Here is a 21,502-nt window from a genome sequence, read left to right on the forward strand (position 1 = left end):
GAATGGGATAGGGAAGAAAATAACAATCCAAAGTAACTTTGGAAAAAAATATTTTGAGACACTGTGAGGCAAAAAGAATTGGGTACAATTCCTTTACTCTGATTAGTAAATCAGTTTCTCACAGAAGTAAGGGTTATCAACTTTGTAACTATGTGATGTGCCTACCAGGACCAAACAAGAAAATATATTGTAGATAATGAGAGATAACATTTTTAGAGAAAAATAAGTTACAAACAAGGGAAGGCAGGAGACTAGAATGAACTCTGTTGTATTAGATTAGAACCAGAGATACCAGTATTAGCTCATAGTTGTTCAGATATTTATAGACAGGTAATACAAATAAATATGGACGAATGTCTACGCATGGTTCAGTATAGGTACTTGTACGTATATTCCACAGCATTATTTATTGGGAAGGTATAGAAGCAATCACAGCCCAGTAAGAATAAGCATATCTCGCACCCAGATCTTGGTTTCCAAATACCATTCTCCAATAAAAGGAACCAGAATTCCTCTAACAAATTGATCATGTCAGAGATGAGCAGGAAAAGCACAAGGTGAATCTGGAATATCTTGTATTGCCAAAAAAATAAGAAAGTGCTCAAAAAAAGGGGGTATGTTAAATGGGCACTGAAGCCAGACTGAAAAAAAAAAAAAAAAAACTTTCCAATATTTGAAGCTGAAATAATTGGAACAAAATACGAGTATACCTAACAATAGTATTGAATTATACCTCCTGAAATAAACATATACCCATGTGTCCACACTAATATAAATATACTGTATAACTGAATAAACAAACAAATGGTAGAAAAGGGACAGCTCCTGTTTAGAAGAATTCCAATTAATAAATGTGGAAGGAGTGAGGTACATACAAATTCACATTAGACAAACACAATAGTAATAATTATTAGACAAGATCTACCAAAATGTTAACATCTGTGAGCAAAAGATTGAAGAAAAACAAAATATTTGCTTAGTCTAAGGGCAAATGTGTATATAACTCCCAAGATATATATTAATTATGAAGGGAACCTTACACTGGAAAACCCTGACTGACACCACCTTTAAGTGATAAAGTTTAACATCAACAGTAAGAAGATAACAATGACATCATGTATTCCCCCATACAACGCACATCTAGATTAAGTTCAACATATCCTTATTTAATTGGAAGCGATGTATTCGCTGGATATTCTATTCCAGTTATTCAAATTAATATTATTCAAACAAATCTTGTTTCATTCCTAAATTCTGTGCTCTTCTTTTTTTTCTGTATTGTTTAATTGTATGGGGAAAAACAAGGCAGCAAAGAGCATAATCTGCTGTTTGGAATCATATATCATCTCATTGTAAACATATTATTGTTCTAAAAGACTGGATTAATGCTAAAATATATCAATCAGCCTTTCATAGAATGCCAACTATGAAAGGCATAATAGAAGGTGGTGGGAAAACAGAAATGAAAGAAATAGTCCCACTGTAAGGAGCTGACAATTTAGCCTCAGAGCAGACATGTATATAAATGAATATTTGTAAGTCAATATGAAGCATTGTGATGGAGATATGTACCATCCCAGAGAAGAACAATCAACTTTGCCTGGGGAGTAAAGGCAGATTTTTCAAAGGAGATGTCAGAGTACTGGAGAAGCAGCAGACATTTTTCAGGTAGAAAAGAAGGGAAAGATTTTTCATGATGTAGAATAGTATGTGTAAATATATAGCGCTATGAAAAACTGGTGAGAGTTTCATTCCAACTGAAGCATATGCTGAAGACCAGTAGTAGCAAAGGCCTGAAACCCTAAGTTGAAATGAAAAGGACCGACAAACAAAAACTATCTAATTCTTGTCCTGCTTACTATTGCTCTCTTTTTTGCTTGCTTGCTCTTTTCCTATTACATCACAATTCAACCAATCCCCCACCTTCCCCAAAATATAACAGCAACAACAAAAACCCTAAACCCCAGGCTTATCCCATGAGCTCAGCCTTAACCCTGCAGGCCAAAAGAAGCAAAAGGCTCATTCTTGCTTCTAATGGCAAATTTTATTTTACAAACATTCATGAGGAAGGGATCCTCTATATACAAGGCACTGGTTGGATATAATAAAGAAACAGTTTTTACCTTGGAGGTCTTTAAGCAGGGGAGATGCATAAATTTTTTAAATAAAAAAATAACATTTTCAGAAATAACTTCTCCCTACATACATCCCCAACCAATCCACATCTGTCTGCGCAGCACATCATAGACACCTATGAATAAATTTGGGCAAGACATTGGGCAGTTGGGTGGGCATTTTAGGGCAGCTCCCTGAAGTCATTCATTGAACTAAAATGTACAAAATCTCAGAGCTCAGTGGGAAGCGGGAAAGCTTGCTGGATATTAGGTAGGTGGACAATTTTCCAACCACCACCTCTGAGGCAAAGAATACACTGTGCTTGTCCAGTTCCCATTTTTTTCCAAGTTTAAGCATTTTTATAGTTTATTTGCTCAACTGTTCATACTTCATGCTAAAGCTGATTTTTATTTTTTAAAGAAAGAAGCTATAGGGGCAGCCAGATGGCTCAGTTGGTTAGAGCGCGAGCTCTTAACAAGGTTGCTGGTTGGACTTCGGCATGGGATGGTGGGCTGTGCCCCTGCAACTAAGATTGAACCCAGTACCTGGAGTTGAGCTGTCACTGAGCTGCCAGGGGTGGCCCAATGGCTCAGTTGGTTAGAGCATCAGCTCTTAACAAGGTTGCCAGTTTGACTCCCGGATGGGATGGTGGGCTGCACCCCCTGCAACTAGATTGAAAATGGCAAACTTGGAGCTGAGCTGCGCCCTGTACAGCTAAAATTGAAGGACAACAACTTGACTTGGAGCTGATGGGTCCTAGGAAAAACACACTGTTCCCTTCTAAAGTCCTGGAAATACACACTGTTCTCTTCCCCAATAAAATGTTAAAAAAAGAAAAGAAGCTATAGAATCAATAATGTACAGATTTTGTAGGGTGTCAGATGGGCACATGTCTTATTAGGGAAACCACTTCGTGGACAGTGTAGATGCCTGATCACTGCACTACACACCTGAAACTAAAGGTGAATAATATTGTATGTCAACTATAATTTCATATATATAGTCATGGGATATGGAATAGAGTAAATGTAATTGTAATAGGTATATACGATGTCAGAGGGGCAATAGATTGGGGGGTTATCACTTTGTGAGGGGTGAAATGTCTAACTATTGCATTGTTTTGTACACCTGAAACTAATAAAAAAAAAGAAGCTATATATTGATGTATATGTTTAACTATCAACAATAAAATACATGCAATCAGTAAACTGTGTTTAATACTAAATTGAGCTCAAGATTTGAAACTCAAAGTAATTTTTTTTTTTTTTTTGTAATGAAGCTGTGGCAACATTTAAAAATAGGCATCCTGAATTCTTGCTTTTGAATAAAGCATATCAACTATCACATAAATAAGTAGGAACAATGTCAACTCTAGGTTTAAGTGACAATGCTGAAAATATTAAAATCCACATTTTCAGGTGATGCTTTATCAAAGATGAAATTGGTTGTGCATTAAATACACATAGTTTTAGGTCTGAATAAAGCTCCCAAATTATTCTGCATTTGCATATTACCACAACTGCATTTAGACAGGAGAAGCCTTCCACAGCCAAAAGCTCAAATAAAAGAATGTGCATAGTTGTCAAAAATCTCTTACAACAATCATGCAGGAGGTAATGACATTATTTTGACCACGATCAAGAACTTTGGCATTGTTACAGCCAGTTCTCACTGAAGTGTGTGTGTGTGTGTGTGTGTGTGTGTGTGTGTGTGTGACTGAAACAAGTATGATTTCTGAAGAACACCATTTTCCCACCACTAGCATAAAAATGACATTGAACATTTTAATATATGAATGTGATAGTCCAGGATGGTAAGGCAACAAGAAAGTTCAGATAGCAATTTTTGCAGATGCTTAATAATGCAGACCTTTGTTCCTCTGTTTTCTTCATTTGATTATCTGCCAGCAAATACAATTTCAAAAATTTTATCCTCCAGTAATTTTTTTTAAACTCGACTTCCATTACTAATCAGAATATTTATTTTAAATCCATTATTGTTTATGCCTTACCATGGTTACCAACAAATACTTTAAAAGCAAGCTCAATTGATTTTTTAAATTTCTTTAAAAACATTCTGGATTTTATTTGTATAGTGAGATCAAATAATAAATATTTTATTATGTTACAGTAGTAGTTATTGGTATTAAAACAATTTAGTAATAATTTCTTCAAAGTGTAAATGATTACTAGATAAAAATTATTGAAATTATGAGAATTTTGTCTCCATTTTATTAGTTAAACTCTTCTTAAAAACAAGCATACAATTAAAACTACAACTTATACTTCTAAGTTTTGATATCTAAACAAAGTCAGTTTCTTATTTTTTTAATCTTTAAATCCATGTTTCCAAGCTTATAGAAGTTGACTCTGAAGAAAATTTTAAAAAATTTAAAAGCAATGGTCACAAAATGACTTTGGACGCCCAATGCATGGCTAATGCATAAAGCTCTTCTTGGAGATCCAGTGTTATTTTCTTCACTTTTAATCATGGTGGTCATATTTTAAAGGGTGGAATAGCTGAGACACTTCAGTCTATTCAATAAGGCAAGTTAAGAAACATTAAATTCTACATAATGTGTCATATCCTGCAGGAGGCCTTTGCTTTTCTCTTTCAACTTTATTTGTTACCCACTTCCATACACCTCCTAAGCTATTTCAGAATCTTTCTGCAAGATTCTGTTGAGCCATTGTAGGTGCCTATGTACTGTAATTTACAAAACAACATTAAGAAATGTTTCCTCACAGAAAATTCCTCCAAGATCAATTCAGTATTAATAATCAGTTAATGCAATAATCGGTTAATATGCAAATTTGGGGGGGATACTTCAGACAACAGGGTCTTGAAAGACCCTTAGAAAAATACAGGTTTGATCTTAACTTTTGAAAGAAAATTTCAGGCAAGAAGGCAAGAGTACATAATATAATTGAGGGAATGAAAACTTGGAGATCAGATAGAAAATTGCTACAATACTCTAGCTGCAATATACAGGATGAGATGAACTAGCTCAGCGGAAGTTTCCCTTGTAAAAAACTTTAAACCTGTGTGAATAGAAATTTAATTTCCTGAAGAGACATAGTTAGAGGGCTGTTATGAGAATGAAGTGTCACTAGCTAGTTATAGGTGATTTTGATTCCTTATTACTTTGGATGGATAGCACACAGATGTTCTGAGAAATCAGTAGATCAAGTGAAGGATATATTTCATCTTTTTTTTTTTTTTAAATCAAACAACACCCAAGCTCTACACAAGGCCCTCTGCTATATGTTTGTTTGTTTCACTGCACAGAAGAATTCTGGCCATCCTTTGTTGTAGTTCAGCACTCTAGTTTCTGAACCCGGTTGCATCAATCTAATCTACCACTCCACCACCAAATCATTTCCTTTCCCAAAGCACCCATTCTTTGTTTTTAAAAAATCTTTCCTTTTAATTCTTTTGTTTCTGAATTATGTCTCTAGTTAGATCTTGAAAGTAACAGGAAAAAAGTGAAAAAAGTATCATACCATCAGGATTAAAGTTTTTGTGAAAACTTGAGAGAATGGAATCATTGAAGCTTTCAGTGTCTGCAATGCAAGAGATCCCAGGTTGGAAAAACGTCTCAGGTTTAGATCAGCATAAATTAGATACTGTGCTCCCCACTATAGTTACTCAAGTAAAGAAGGTCTCTCTGCTTTTAAGATGGACTTCTTGGACTTTGTAGAAAGAGACTGGATCAGAGACAATAAGATTTTCTACACTGGAAACTGACTAATTTTTTAAAAAATTAAATATATCAAAACGTAGAGTATAAAAAGATATTTTTGAACAGAGCAAGATACACTGACACTAATATAGCTTAATGAAAGTTTGGATAACTTGATTTGGAACTTTATTTTATGTCCAAACAGCTGGATTAAGCTCAAGGGTTATTCCAAATATAAGTATTCAGACCTGTACATGAAAGACAATAATTAAGCTAACTACCGATTTCCTTTCCAAACTTTAAAAATCATACCAGGTTTCATCTGTTCCTTTCCCTTAATTTACTAAACAATAGAATTAGCGTCAGAAGGAGAAAGAAGATAATTGTGAACACCATTCAGCCTTTTGAGGGTAATCAAAATAACCAGTTACTTCAGAAAAGAAAACCAAGAGAAAGCGACAATTGATGCCAAAAAGAAACAGGAGAGTTGAGAACATATATTTCATCATCTCCCAACTGAAAAGTTGGTAATATATGAAACTTGGACTTTAAATTAATTGCTTTTTCTTATGCAAACTTATACTATGAGAAGTGAAGTGCATCCTTTGAAGTTTTACCCTGGTGTAATTAATGAGCTTATAGTCCCTTGAAGAAATGTTTCACAAAAATATATATGAAAGATAAGACTGCCATACCCCATAGTTAATGTTGGCTACAAAAAAAAAAAAAAAAAAAAAAAAAAAAAAGCAGGAAACATTCACTACTTTTCAATATTCTTAGAAACTTCATGCTTTGTTCTCTGTTTTGACTTCCATGATGGAAACTTTGATGCTTCTTTCAATGACGTAATATTAGCAAACAGTTACATCTCAAAAAAAATATGCTTCTTTTCCCATTTTATTCATAGTCACTCCCACATCTAGATTAAGTTCAATATATCCTTATTTAATTGGAAGCGATGTCATTAATATTTTATTTAACAAATATTATCATGTCAGTTCTGCTATTGTTGCCAATTTACACATAAGGAAAGTGAGGTAAGGGAGGTAATTCTTCCAAGATTTGATAACTAGTAAGTGGTAGGGGTGGGATTTAAACGAGGGCATTCTGACTCAAGTACCTATTCTTTTAATTCTAATGTTGTGGAAGAAGTCCAGTAGAGTCTCCAAAAGGTAGCAGTAGTAGCTAGCTACTGGCATTATTTTTTAAAAAGATTTTTTTGCTGTAGAAAACTGCTCTGATCTATCTTCAATTTATTTCTTTTTTGGAGAAGAGGGGAAAGGTCATGGATTTTAATTTTGTGTTAGTAATAATTAAATCAGTATACTCTTGGCTTTTCCTATATTCCTAAGTGTATATTTGTCAGCAACAACTAATTGATCTTGATTAAATCTTCCTGATGATTAGTTAAGAAATTTCCTCATGGCACATATAGAACAAAAGGCAGCTAAAATTCTGCCCCATTTATTACACTAATTAAAAAAAAGTCCCAATATAGGTGCTATACCCATTTATTATCACTTATAATTTTTCTGTATGTATCCTCTTTCAACATTTCATAATAATTCCATATAAATATTCACTATATGTTCATTTGACTTCATAGATGGCTAAAATACAAGTTCTCATTTTTATGAAGATAGAATTTGTGCATATAATATCCAAACATGCCCCCAAGAAATAGCTACATGTATGTCCAGAAAATTATCTTTGAAAATAAATTAACTATGATACAATACAAGGAGGCCAAAAATAGTCTGGGTACAGTTTTTACATCTCAGTTACTGATTTTTAAATTGTATTATAAACTGAATTATTAAATCCTTGGTGACAGTTCATTCTTTCCTGGACCAGATAGATATAGCCATAATGATTACAAGTTCCCACACACATAGATCCTCAGAAATTGTCAATTTCTTTGGCTAATAATACTAGAAAATGAGAATCAGAGTGATCTCTTGGAATAATTTTTTTAACTAGATGTTATTTCTTTGCAAAATAACTGAATTGTTGAAAGCAGCTTTAAGAGTTTTTATGAAAATGAGCCATGTTGAGAAGGGGAAACCCAGGTAGAGATTCAAATATCTATTTTATTAGGATCATTCACTCATTTATTCATTCAACATATATTTGTTGAGCACCTATTATATGTCAGTTCCTGTTCTGCAACAGAAATAGGAATAGGTACCAAATGCATTATCAGGGTAGTTTTCACACAGAATATCAATTAGTAGTTTTGTTGAATTCAGTTGCCTTTCCAATAGGCTAATATGGTATTTAAAAGTGTATTTTTCACAAGTTGTTCAAAGAGATTTTTTTCTGGCTTGGACTTGATTTGTTTTCCTTTAAGTTAAGCACATGATAAATCCAAACCAAATCAAACCAACCAAAAACACACAAATAAGCAAAAAAATACCTTACTAGCTTGGTTCACCTAATCTTCATCAGGACAGAATAACTCACAAGTATGTTATTAAGAAGGATACAGAAACATGTAGTCATTAATGAAAGGCAGTTAACTAACCACTTTGATTACAGATTGGTTTTTATTATTCCAGAGCAGATAGGTATTCCATGGTTTATAGATATACCACATCCTATGCATCTTTTCCTTTCTTGAATCATTTACCTAATAGCTAGCACCCATCAGAGACTGAAAGAACAACATAGGGTGAAATGTATGTCAGTTAATTTGACAACGTTTCCTTTTAAAAGACTATTCAGTTTTATTTTGTAATCAGAATAATGTCAAATAATCTAATTCTCTTTAATTCTCTATGGCTTGGATTTTATTTAATTTTTTAATACAAATCAAATGACAAATTAGCCATGTATCAGCATAGAACATTATTTCCTATCAATGGGCATCAGGGCTTACAATCAATAAGAAATAAATAGTTCTGACAGGGCAGGAGAACAATCTACCACATATGGCGATTTTCTTAGTGGGGTTTGGGATCATTGTGGCTTGCATTGGCCAGAATTGCCATTTAGTTTTTTATAAGCTAGGATTTATTACAAACCACACAAGGAAAATCAAGGAAGTAACAGATATATCTCTTCCCTTCAAGAGAAACTTAATGATAAATTATATTCATAATTATGGCTATAGCAAAACAGCTAATATAGGCAGTAAGTTCCGTGCGTTTAAAACATGTTATATAATTGTTTAGAAATTTTGTACTTCATCACTTCACAATTAGTCTAGACAAAAGAAAAACATATTTAGCCCTTTTTGTTCTTACCACAGTTAAATATAAATTCATTTTTATAGCAGCTTCATTAAAGCAAACATAGAATTGCAAGAAAACAGAAATAAGAACTGATGAACTAAGTATAATGAAATCTTTAAGATAAAATTACTTAAATATTATAGTAAAAAGAACTGAGGAGCAAAAAAAATGCTTTTAGTGAAAAATTCAATGTGTCCTTCATGAGGAAATGGCTATAAAGTTAACATATTTAGGTTACCTAAGTCGGGGCACTTTAAAAATATCCTGAATTAATTCTGCAGTTGTTTCCTTGCTGATCGCTACCTATTTCTGATGAACTCAATGTAAATAAACATTTGCTTTTTTAAAATCAGCTTCTTCCTTTAAGGTGATTCCTTCTGCTGTTCTCAAATGCAAGTGTTAACCTGACCCTCTCCATAGTTAGATCAGAATAACTCCATCCATTTTCACGGGTCAGTAAAGGCCAATTGCTGCAGGTTGGCATCCTGAGTTAAAGAAGACAACACTTTGATGTCAATCATATTTTTTTTACAAAGCCAAAGAAATATCCTGTAGTAGTACAACAAACTAGTATTTTCTAAATGTTCACATTGGTTTGTTTATTCTTAGGCTTTCAGGCATTGCACATAATTAAAAACATATTTAATACCTAGGTTAAGCTTATGGGGAATAAAAGCATTGTAGAAAGTTGATCTTCTCTCCCTATTAGAGGCAAATACATCTAATTAAGCAGAAGCACAGCAGTGGAATTTTGTAGTGTCCATTACATGTTTGAATTGTGAACAGGCCATCTATGAATTCATGTGAGAGGGAAGCTTATTGCCAGCTGGTGTCAGAAATGGAATCATTATCGGGTATTGTATAGTTGTCAACAATAATAACAAGCATCGTTGAACTTGGCCAAATTTGAACTTGTTGTTTAAACACAAAAATAATAGAAAGGGGTATTACTGTTTTAGGTACTATAATGTTTTCAAAATATCAACCCCAAGAAACCTGTAAAAACATTGTTTATTATTTATTATTGATAAATTACTTGATTATGAGGGAATTTTGTCGTGGAATAAATATAAATAAGACCAGTTTTCTTTAAAAATATTTTGGGAAATTGTAGTAAGCCACTTGTTCACCCTGATCTCTTATATGGGTTACCACTCTTTATAGAGACATAGTTTGTTGTAATAAAAGACAGATTTAGAGTGGGGGAAAAAAAATCCCAATACAGTCGTAGCTCAGTCTTTACTAGCTATAGGATACTAATTATTTTGATCTTTGGGGTGGAGGGGTATTCTGTCTTCTCCCCCCCCCTCCCCGAGTTCATGTGTGTATTATGTGAAAGGGCTTTGCAAACTACATTTTATTAATATACTACTTTAATATCATTTACTTTATTTAAACCAGCTGCTTATTAGCAAGTGTAAATAATACCCAGATGACAATCGCAGACTGTTTATCAGTATAACCAATGTAATAAATATATTCATTTGCGCTTCGGGGATGCACTCAATAACTCAACAAATAACTCAATAGGTGAGGTGGTTAATAACATCTAAATAACTTAATTTAATATTATTTTTCTACTATCTTTTGGCACCAAATTTACATTTTTGAAATGTAAAAAGGAATCCAAAAACAACCTAATAATGTAGAATGGATAAATAAACTGTGCTATAGTCATACCACATAGCAATAAGAAAGGACAACCTACTGATATATATGAAATATGGGCAAATCACATCGACAAAATGTTGAGTATCATAAGCCAGGCAAAAATGCATATGTTTTGTGTGATTCTATTTACATGAAATAAAAAAATGGTAAACCCAACCTGTGGGGATATCAGTAGGGTATGAGACAGTCTTCTGGGGTGCTGGAAATTTCTATATCCTAATATATGAGATGATTACATGTACATATGCATATGATTGCCTATATGTACTCATATGTAAAACACTCATTCAGTTTTATGCTTAAGAATCAGGTAGAGGAAAAAAACACAAAACTGGAAGCTAAGATCTGTACTCAAAGCCAACTTTCCAGGCACTAACTATTGTTATTACCATGAGCAAAAATACTGTTTTTTCCCCCCTAAGTCACCATTTTCTCCTGCATAAATTAAGGGAGTTAAAGAAATAACACTCAGTGATCACAGCTTGAAAAGCCAATGAATCAAATATCTGTGTTGGAAAAGTGATTCTTCATTGTCCATCAAGATATTTTGAATCATAATTTCCAGTATTATATGAAACTTAATTGAAGTAAAATAAACAATTTGATAAAATGTATTTTATGCCCATACCCTCATTTGTTTTAACTTCTAGTCCTACCAACAGAGGTTAGAAATCTAAATTTTAAAACAGTTACCAACAATTGGTCAAGTTTTCCGTACACAAGCCTATCACGTGGACAAATTGTGAATTTTAAAGTAAAGAGACACCATCGTCTAGTGGAAATCATCTGTTTGAAAACAGTAAAGCACTTTGGGAAGGATTCTGAGTGTTTGCTTCTGTGGGGTGCCATAATAGAGCACTATTGTTGGGACGCACTGGATGGTATTGGTGGCCACAGTGAAAAAAATCACTGCGCCTCTTCAACTCTTGCATTTCTTTGGTTATAATAACATTTATGTTAACAAAACAAACTAGTGAAATTTTTTGACTGAGAGATATTTTTCCCCAATGTGCTATTCCACAGCTTTTAATATATTAACCCACTGACGTGTGAAAGAGCTTCATATTAGAAATGCAATAGTTGTCCATATATACTATCGTTTGTTTTTTTCTGGAGAAAAAAATGCTTATGACCAAAAGTGTTTTACTGGTCACTAGCTATTGCTTAATTTAGACCTATTTTAAAAGTACATACTTTAAATATTAAAAGTTCCTACTACATAAAGGATTTGTATCGCCTGCTACTCTCCATCTAGTGCTGACATTAATATTTTTAGTTCTGTTTCTTCAATTGTTAACAACAACAACAAAAAGAGTATTTAATTCAGAGGGTTATAGTATATATTCCTTGTACTCTCAAGGTCAAGATTATTAAATATGTAGTGCAACATATAAACAGCATGGGCTAGAAGTATCATTAACATAGGTTCAATCCTGACAATAACATTTACTAGCCCTGGAACTGTGGAAAAATTACTTAAGCACTCTGAGCCTTCTATCTCTACAGTGGGGATAATTATCACCGCTTTTGATGGTTGTTTAAAGGATTGAGATGAGACATATGAAGCACTCTACACAGGATCTGATCCATTGCATCAGTGACTGGTCCTGTATAGCACTTTTAACAGTAGGAGTCAATCCCTTGAAAATATATTGTAGACAGACTAAGTTAAGGGTTCTATCAGCATACTCATAACCAATGAGTCAGTTTTCTAATTACTTCCAAGGTCAAATTTTTGGAATGTGTTTAGTAATACTCTTAGAAAAGCAAATTATTGTTGAAATACTAATGGACTGATTATAATAAATCTCTCAGCTAACACAGGGTAAAAGCTCTTTAATTCCCTGGTCCAATGCAATCCGTCACTTTCCACTTCTTCTTCCTGTAACCATCAACATGCCTTTTCAGAGAGCTTTAGAAAAAAAAACTTGGCTATTCCTATCTGCAAAGAAAAGAAGTCTGTTTCAAGCCCAAGGGAATTTGGTCAAGAACAGGTATTTACTTAACAGAAAAATATTAATGACAGTAGTTTATCATTATTTAATATGTAAGTAGCTCCAAGTAAAATGTGTGGATTTAAAAAAAAAAAAAGCAGATTTTCCAGAAATGTAGGTTCATGGTCATTTCTCATAAACCAATACACAAAAACAGTTTAGCAATATTCCCTATTTTTATCAGTGTACCTCCATCTTACTTTTGAGATTTTTCTTATAATTAGGCAAAGAAAACATGAAGATCACACACAAACACACATACACACACACACACACACACATACACACACACAAACACAAACACACCCACATCTTGTGAACATGTACATACACATAAAAACACTTTTTCCAGCTATAACTGGATTATTTTGCATGCTGTAAGGAAGTACATAATATAAACTACATAAAGGCATACAGTGGGTCTACACACTTTACCAAGTTTCACAAACCTGCTATAACTTTGGTCTGGTTGTGATTTCCAGTATCTTAATGGTTCTGCTGCCACCTAAACAGAAATTGTCCCAGGTACTCATAAGTATTAATTCCCTTCATCTAGTAAACTTGGTAATGATGCTTCCAATCCAATTTAAAAACCATTAAATGGTAGTGACTTTTAAACCCATTATAATTTAGCTCATTTCTATGAAATTTAGTTAGAAGAAAGCAGCTGTTCATTTGCACATCTGTAAATTACATTTAATTGCACTTTTATCAAGTGAGAAAGAAAACGCTCTACCTACAATGCAATTTGTATATCTGACCACACAAATGCTAGTAACCACCTGTGCTTTATATATAATTTCATTTTGGGTTACATAATCTCATCTCACTATTAATCCAGACTTTTAGGTAATTTAGCATCTAAAGTTTGATCTTGAGTAGGCTTTAAGATGAAAATGGAAATTATATTTGATTACACATAAGTTATTTACTTATAATTATATAAAAGAAGATAATAAATTTCACAGGTAGATATGGCTAAATCTGGAAGTGGAAAATATGCAAATACTATTACATTCATATTTAACTATTTGGGTATTGAATATCAAAACAAATTCCAAACATGAGGTAGTCTAATAGCCTACATTTTATCTAAGACTTATTCATTCAATAAATCAGCTCTTTATCTTATATAAGGCATTTTGAACTACTGACTACCAAAGTCAATTACTGCCTTCTAGCAACAAATAGCAGTTTCCAAATTAAATTTGTTGGCATCAAAATGTCAGTAGAAAAATGTTATCATTCTATAAATATTCTGAACTGATTATTGCTGTTTCATTTGCCAAAATTACAATTCTCTGTTTCTATATCCTTGTTGATTCATTTCCTAACTATCGAAGAAGTTTCACAAATAGCTAAATAACAGTTGAGTATGAATTTTCTGTACATCAACATTTTCTAATGAAGAGCTACCCGAATGTATCTAAAATTGGCTTCACACACACACACACACACACACACACACACACAAATCTCTCCAGAGAATATTTATGAATGGGGCCCTAGAAATGCAGAGGAAAGAACATGTGATCAGGTTAGAATACCACAGAACAAGCCATGGCAATATACCTATAATTTTCAAAAATTGCACCACTAGAAGAAAATTCACGTCTAAGTCATTATGCCTCATGAAGGATGTAATACAAAAATGTTAAAAGGAATGCTTTTAAAAAGTAATTTGCAGATGACATGTCAAACAGAATTATAATAAAGTTAATTCCACAAGTTTAATTTCAGGACAATTGCTTCTTTCATTGTTTAAATATTTGGCAAACACAACGTATATTGATTTATACTATTTTCAACCTAAAATACAGTTTATTAACTCAAGTAGAATGCACATGTTGTACAGTTTTATCTTCTTAACCTTTCATGCCCAACTGTCTGCATTCTTCAGGAAAGTGGCCAGGTTTAGGGAAGAATGAAAACTAATTATCCTTGCTAAGGCTGAGTTAGCTTGGTTATTAAACTGATTTGGCCACCTGATTGAGCTGACCTACCCAAACCATGATTTAAAAAAAAAAAAAAAAAAAATCACTAAACAGAGAATAACACTGCCTCTGCCAGAGAAACTCAAATCACAGACCCTCCAGTGAACAACAAGAATGAGTTTATTCTGCTGCAATCCATCTCTCTATAAAAATTTCTAAGATTAGATATGGGGCTCTGAAGCAAGACTAGAAGATTTAAATGTGGGAAACAATGGCATGGGCCTACCACACCATGGATCATACAGGTTGGCCCCAAATCACCCTTTTGCCACCACTTTCTCAGCAGTTCTTAAGTGAAGAGTAAATGAAGGCTGCTCTCAGAGCACACTGTCTATCTTTCCAGACTGTTGTTTATGTATGAATAGCAAGTTGTAATTAGTTGCTATAAAAATGCACCATGTCATTAATCTCAATCTTATTTTCTATTTTAGTTTTTTAACTGAAGTCCACAGAAAGCCCATGCATATCCTCACATTTATATAAACATTCAAAAAATACAACCACTTCTTTCAAAAATTTCTGCAAATAGTAGTTGATAATCACAGACGAGAAAGAAAAAAAACCTGAAATATTTTCAGGCCCCACATCCCACCCTACACATGTTGACCTCTTATGTTAATGGGAGAAATGGAAACTAAGGCACTGCTTAATCTCATGGTATTTTTGAAGAGAGCTATAACGTAACATTTCAATAATAGCAAAATGGAGGCAGTTATAAAATTAGTAAATATTAATAGTTTCTTAAGCAAATGATGGCATTCTAGATTTTCTCTAAACTAGTAAACCTTAAAATCAATAATAATCAAATATTTATAATCACTAACGTAACATTTCAATAATAGCAAAATGGAGGCAGTTATAAAACTAGTAAATATTAATAATTTTTTAAGCAAATGATGGCAGTCCAGATTTTCTTTAAACTAGTAAATCTTTAAAACCAATAATAAATATTTATAATCACTACACAAACATGTAAATGACCACTAACTTACGCTAAATATTCAGTGCTTGAAATTATCCAAATCATCAAATTTGAAGTAATCATTTATACTGATTCATATATAGACAAGCTTTCAATATGAAACTCAAAATTTTTGTTTATTCAGAATAATATGGAAAAAGAATAAACTTGGAGTCTACTACTACATTTTCCATCTTCATGCTCACAAGACCGTCAGTCATCTCAGGAGATAGGCAGATACTCAGGTCTGCCTGAACATACCTGAACATATAAACAAGAGGAAACTCAGAGTTTTGCTTTTAAAGGGCCTCCCCAAAGAAGATCTTATGCTGATCTTGACTTTGAGACAATATACAGCTAGACATAAGTCACCATTGTTTAAATATATATTAGGTTAGGTTGCTTACAAAATAAACCCTACCATGCTTAAAAACTATATCAAATAGCAAAATTTGCTTTATGATAATTTTAAAATTAAACCAATATTAAGTAAAAGAATTGCAAAGTGAAAATCAGATGTTCTTTTATACGAAAATGACTTAAAATCAGAGAATGTTATTTTTAATTCAATATTAATTACATTTAAATCAAAGCATAACATTTTAAAAAATTACTTGGTTATCTAATTTATAGTTACATGTTGAGTGCTTGGAAATATGACAGTTGTTTATCTCATAAAAGAATAAAATACTACAGTTAATTCTACAGGAAAAGTCTTACAAATGCAATACAGATTATAATTAAATTATTTTAATGTTCAAGATTTGTTGTACTAATGAAACAACAAAATATTATTGTCAGCAGTTTACATGAAAAGTATCTCCTTTTATTTTAGCATGTATTTTCTCTCCAAAACAACAAAGGTTGGTGTCTCACGTGCTTCACTTATCTACTTCTGTTACTGCAAATCCACGATCATCCCACATATGCTAATCTTTTACGGCAGAGGTCACTGAAGTTGTGCCAAAATTTAGTAATTATGTTCAATCTAATGTAGTCATACATTTATCTCACTGCTGGAATTTAGACCATTTAGAACAATGCATTTTATTTAAATGATGAAATGATGATCAAAAATGCCCCGTTGTAAACATTTCTTACATTTTAAAAATTGTGGAGAAAAAACTGTAGTTATAAAACTTTCTTATCAATACATAATTAAAGTCAATACTTAATTATTTTACTTACTATCTCTTTTACTTAGGGGAAAACAAGCATTTTATGTTCCTGTTGCATAATTGAAACAAACAAAAACCTGTCACATTTAAAATGGTAAAGGCCCATAATCTAAATTGACAGCTATAAATGAATTTCACTTTTTCTGAAGAGTGAAGAAGTTTCCACACTGTAAAGTGGAATAGGTTTTAATGTTTACAAAAGGATGGGGAAAAATAATGAATGAAGCAAATTCATCAAGCTGTTCTTCACAAATAGAATAAATCTAACAAACACATTGAAATAGTTTTCTTTTTAAAGTAATTGTATTCAGAATATTGTTTTAAAAATGTCAGCTCAATGAAGAAAATATAATCAATGTTTTGCATTTATGGTTCCAAGGAAAATTAGCTAATAAGCTTGCCAAAAAGCCTAAACCATTGAAATATTCAGTTGAAATTCATAGGTATAGCAAAACAAAGTAAATTTCTTAGCTTTTTCAGTAAAGAGCGTCAAGTAACTTTTTTTCAATACTTACTTGTTTCTACCTCAACTCAGAAATATTTGTCAGTAATCGCGAACAATAAGTTTCTTCTGAAGTCGCAAACTGACATATCTGTATACTCCAAAAGTTCTATATTTTATGTCATTTACTTTGCTAAGGCCTCTAATTAACAAAAAAAGCAAAAGAAACCTAAAATGTTCAGTAAAGACATCTCTCAGTATTTTAGAGAAATATTCTGCCAATTTCAAATAAGTAAAATAACTGACTAAAAATAATCAAAAAATGAAAACAGAAGACACCATTATGTGTATGGGAGCTAAGATTAAAATAAAACCAGAATTCAAAAATAGCTTTTTAAGCAAGAATCATGCTGAATAACACAAGCTATCTTATTTTTCCTGCACCTGTTCGATAACAGTAAATGATAAAATGTTCAATTTTTATACAAATCATGAACTATCTACCTTACATATTAACTCCTCTGTTAAAATACCAAAGATTACATTAAATGAGAGTTCAACAGTGAACTCACATGGATGTACCGAACTTATCCAGGTAAATTTTGGTAAAAGCAGATATGTATTTGCTCTTTTCCAATTTATAACATCTATGTATTTTAATGTTGACTGATATGATCATTTCAAACAGTCCATGTCTCTACACAACTCATAGCAAGTTATATATAGTGTCATAATTCAGTCCACAGCAATAGTAAAAAATATTTCATATACCCATAAATTACATATATACACCTAAATTGATCTGAAGGAAATGAAAATGCATTTTCAAGTTCATTTTCACTTTTCCTCCAAATTAGCAACATTTTACACTGTAATAATAAAGGGAAAATAAGTATAGTGATAAATACATGAAAAACATACCTATTAAGCTCTAAATCAGGTTTCTTTAAAAGAGAATAAATCATATTCTCAAAATTTTACAGAGAAATATGTTTATTTTAAAGTAAAAAAATAAAGTTTCAGTCCAGATTACTGTAGATTAAAATATAAGGCAAAATAGTATTTAGAATAGTGATAATAAGATTTCTTTTAAAAAAATAAAACACAGCAACTACGATCCTTCTTTTCTGCTCTTGTATACTATGCAATGTATCTGTTTTTAATGTGTAAAGATACTGCTGAAAATGACTATATAAATTCTGAGGTTGCTAACATCTGATTACTATAGTATTTCATAGCAACTTGTGAATTTAACTCTTAAAATACTGGAGTATAAAAGAACGTATCGGCTTACATGACAAAATGCAGTTAGAGTAAAATTAATAGCTCTGAAAACTGTATAAGTGCCTTTGAGCTTCAGAATTTCTTTCATGAAAAATTACCTTTTATGGTAAAACAGCAATTAAATACAATGATTTAAAGTTATTCAGTCATGTTTATATACCAAACATTTCTATTAAAACATTTGTTAGAAATAATATCAAGGTGTTAATAAATTATTATAATTACATGATAAATGTTAACATTTTTAGGATCCCAAACACCATGATATTTAAAATATACAAAAATCTCAATTAAAAAATGTTAAATTTAATTGTGCTCAGAACAAAACTTCTAGAAAACTTCTTTACTTACTGTTCACTGAGTATTACTTACAGAGATTTATAGTTTTAAGAATTCATCAGTTATTTATCCTGAAGTGTTTTGAATAACATTTTCGTACTGTATACGTCTTAATGAGATGATCAGCCCTACTCTGTTCTGCTGAGAAAAACAAAAAAATCAGTAAATCTTCTTCTTTAAGATTGTTCTTGTTCTGACGTATTTTAAGTGACCACAAGCAGGAATTCATAATGATAAAATCTACGATATGAGGAAAATTTTTTTAAATGCTTGTTTCATATTTACTGTATAAAGTCATTCTGACATGCCTACACAACTGGTTGTGGCAGTTTTCAGACATGATTTCTAATCAAAAAAAAAAAAAATTGCTCCAGGTTCTTTAGAGAAAGCTTGCCGCTGGGAAGTTGATTTTGGCCAAGTGCCAAAATCATGTGCAAAGGGGCCTCATTAGGGATTCATGGCAGCCTTCAGCACTAACAAAAAATGTGACCCAACAGGCTAAATCAGTGACTAAAATTAAAAAGTAAGAGACAAAGACAACTTACTTAATATTCCTTCCAAAGCAACATTAAACTTTTTTTTTTGGTAATTAAACACTTGTTAGTCTAATGCAGTGTTCCTCTGTCCTCAAATGATTGTACAATTACTCTTTAAATCTTGTCAATTTCCCTTTTAAATACACTTTCTTTCTGTGACAGTTTACAAAGATTTTGCTATATAATAAAACTCTATATCCACTATAATCTGTCCAAGAGCAGAAAACAAAATCGTAAAAATGCAGACTACAGTATTCTTTTAAGATTTAAACAAACGAATAAAAAATAAGCAAACAATAGTCAGTACCTTTTAAACTTCTACCAAAGTGAACATGCACACTCCAAACTCACATCGATTGTGAGGAATCATTCTCACTGCCCAACTTTTTCCCAAAAAAGTAGATTTGATAGGTAGCCTTACCTAGATGTCTTCTGGCTTTTCTGCAGATCAAAAAGTTTCCTGCCTAAGCACACAGATATTCTTTCACAAACCATAAAGGCCCTTTTATGAATCCAGCACTGTAACAGGCAGCTTTCCACACCACGTTGAGAGCCCAGTGCGTCAGCTCTCAAGATAAAATACACTGCTAATACACAATTAGTGGGAGAGGTTGTCTATTGGAGAATTTATCATAACGAAAGAAGGAAAAAGAAGGGGTTTTTTGGGGTTTTTTGTTGTTTTTGTTTTTGAAAAAGCAAAGAGGGTGCGGTCAGATGTTAGGTTTTGCCTGAGAAAAGGGCCCTACACTGCACTAGTACCTAAATACTAGCAGAAGCTGCCTGGGAAGAGAGCCAATGGAAGGACTTTGTTTGACCCAGCTGCCAATCTCCCCTGAAGCCGTGCGCCAGACTAAACACTCACACTATTTTAACTCAAATCAGGCTACAGCAGCTGTTTGCTTTCCGGCTCTGAGCTCTGCACCCATCATGGCCTGTGCAGTTCACCCGGCAAGCCCTGCTAGCTGCCTGGCTGAAGTCTGTTCCTGGTTGCGATTTGTCATTGGAGAATAAATTTTAACCCTATTCCTTGTAGTAAATATGGATTGTTTGTTGTTCAGCATTTAGATCTAGTAATTTAGGATAAATTTACAATTCTTTTAAAGAAGAATGGTATTTTATATCATGGAGGAGAATTGAGATTTGAAGGTAACAAGGATTCATACATTTCTTTGAAATTCTAACCTAAACTCTTCTGATATGCTCAAATTAACACTAAAATAACCTTGCATGTAGCAATAACAAGGCCCCTACCACGCACCACTAAGAACCAAGATGGTATCTATTCACCCCAACTGAAACTTCTTCAGCCCTAGAAAGATGGAAACATGGCATTGCAGGACCAGAGAGACTCATATCATTCTAAGAGTTAGTACTGATTGCTTAACGCTCTGGAAGTTGCGTCCAGAAGCTACACCGAAGCAGATAAGTAGTTTGTTTTCCTTACATGAAGAAGAACCAAGTAGTCCAATTTATCTTTCTTAAATTTCTAGCTCTTTTAGCTACTAGTTTAAGTATTAAAAAAAAAATCACATCTTTAATTGTAAAACATTGAAATTTGCCTATTAGTAGTCTATAGTAAAAAGGAAACTAAAAAGGAATTAGTCAGGGGAAGTACAATTTAAGTTATAATCAAAATTATTTGATGTAGCAGGGAGAAGAGATCCAATAACTAAGATCTATCCTACACCATATAGGAGCCAAACATCGCATATGTGGAGAAAATAAATCACTAAGTCATTCAACATGTGGAAGAAAGAGAGGAGATCCAATAACTAAGATCTATCCCACACCGTATAGGAGCCAAACATCGCATATGTGGAGAAAATAAATCACTAAGTCATTCAACATGTGGAAGACAGAGAGAAGTCGAGAGGGCTGTGATAACATGGAGTATAATCAAGTTGTTCTCATCCCTGACCAAAATCTTAATTATGGACAAAGATGGTGATGGTGAGAGAAGACAACATCTTTTCATTTACAAATTGTAGTTTCTGTTGTTGCATTGGGGTAGAACGATGTCTCTTCATTTAAGGCAAATAGGCAATAAGACTTTTTTAAAAAATAATAATAATA

General features: G+C 32.6%; 1 protein-coding gene across 39 annotated transcripts in view; it reads right to left on the bottom strand.

The window, feature by feature from the left end:
- The window catches only part of LOC109447544 (uncharacterized), a 661,414-nt gene that overhangs the window by 279,824 nt on the left and 360,088 nt on the right, over positions 1–21,502 (bottom strand). For 2 of the 39 annotated variants that reach the window (XR_016019671.1, XR_012494221.2), the window contains exon 1: positions 18,927–19,072. The exons of 34 other annotated variants lie outside the window; for them this stretch is intronic. The gene's annotated coding sequence lies outside the window, so the exon portion shown is untranslated. Of the gene's footprint in view, positions 1–18,926; positions 19,073–19,850; positions 20,306–21,502 lie in introns of those variants that run through there. 3 more of the 39 variants (XR_016019670.1, XR_002137385.3, XR_016019668.1) reach the window with 3 other exon arrangements.

The sequence above is a fragment of the Rhinolophus sinicus genome, chromosome 17, assembly GCF_057876585.1.
Source record: "Rhinolophus sinicus isolate RSI-liver-muscle chromosome 17, RSI-T2T, whole genome shotgun sequence".
Lineage (NCBI taxonomy): Eukaryota > Metazoa > Chordata > Mammalia > Chiroptera > Rhinolophidae > Rhinolophus > Rhinolophus sinicus.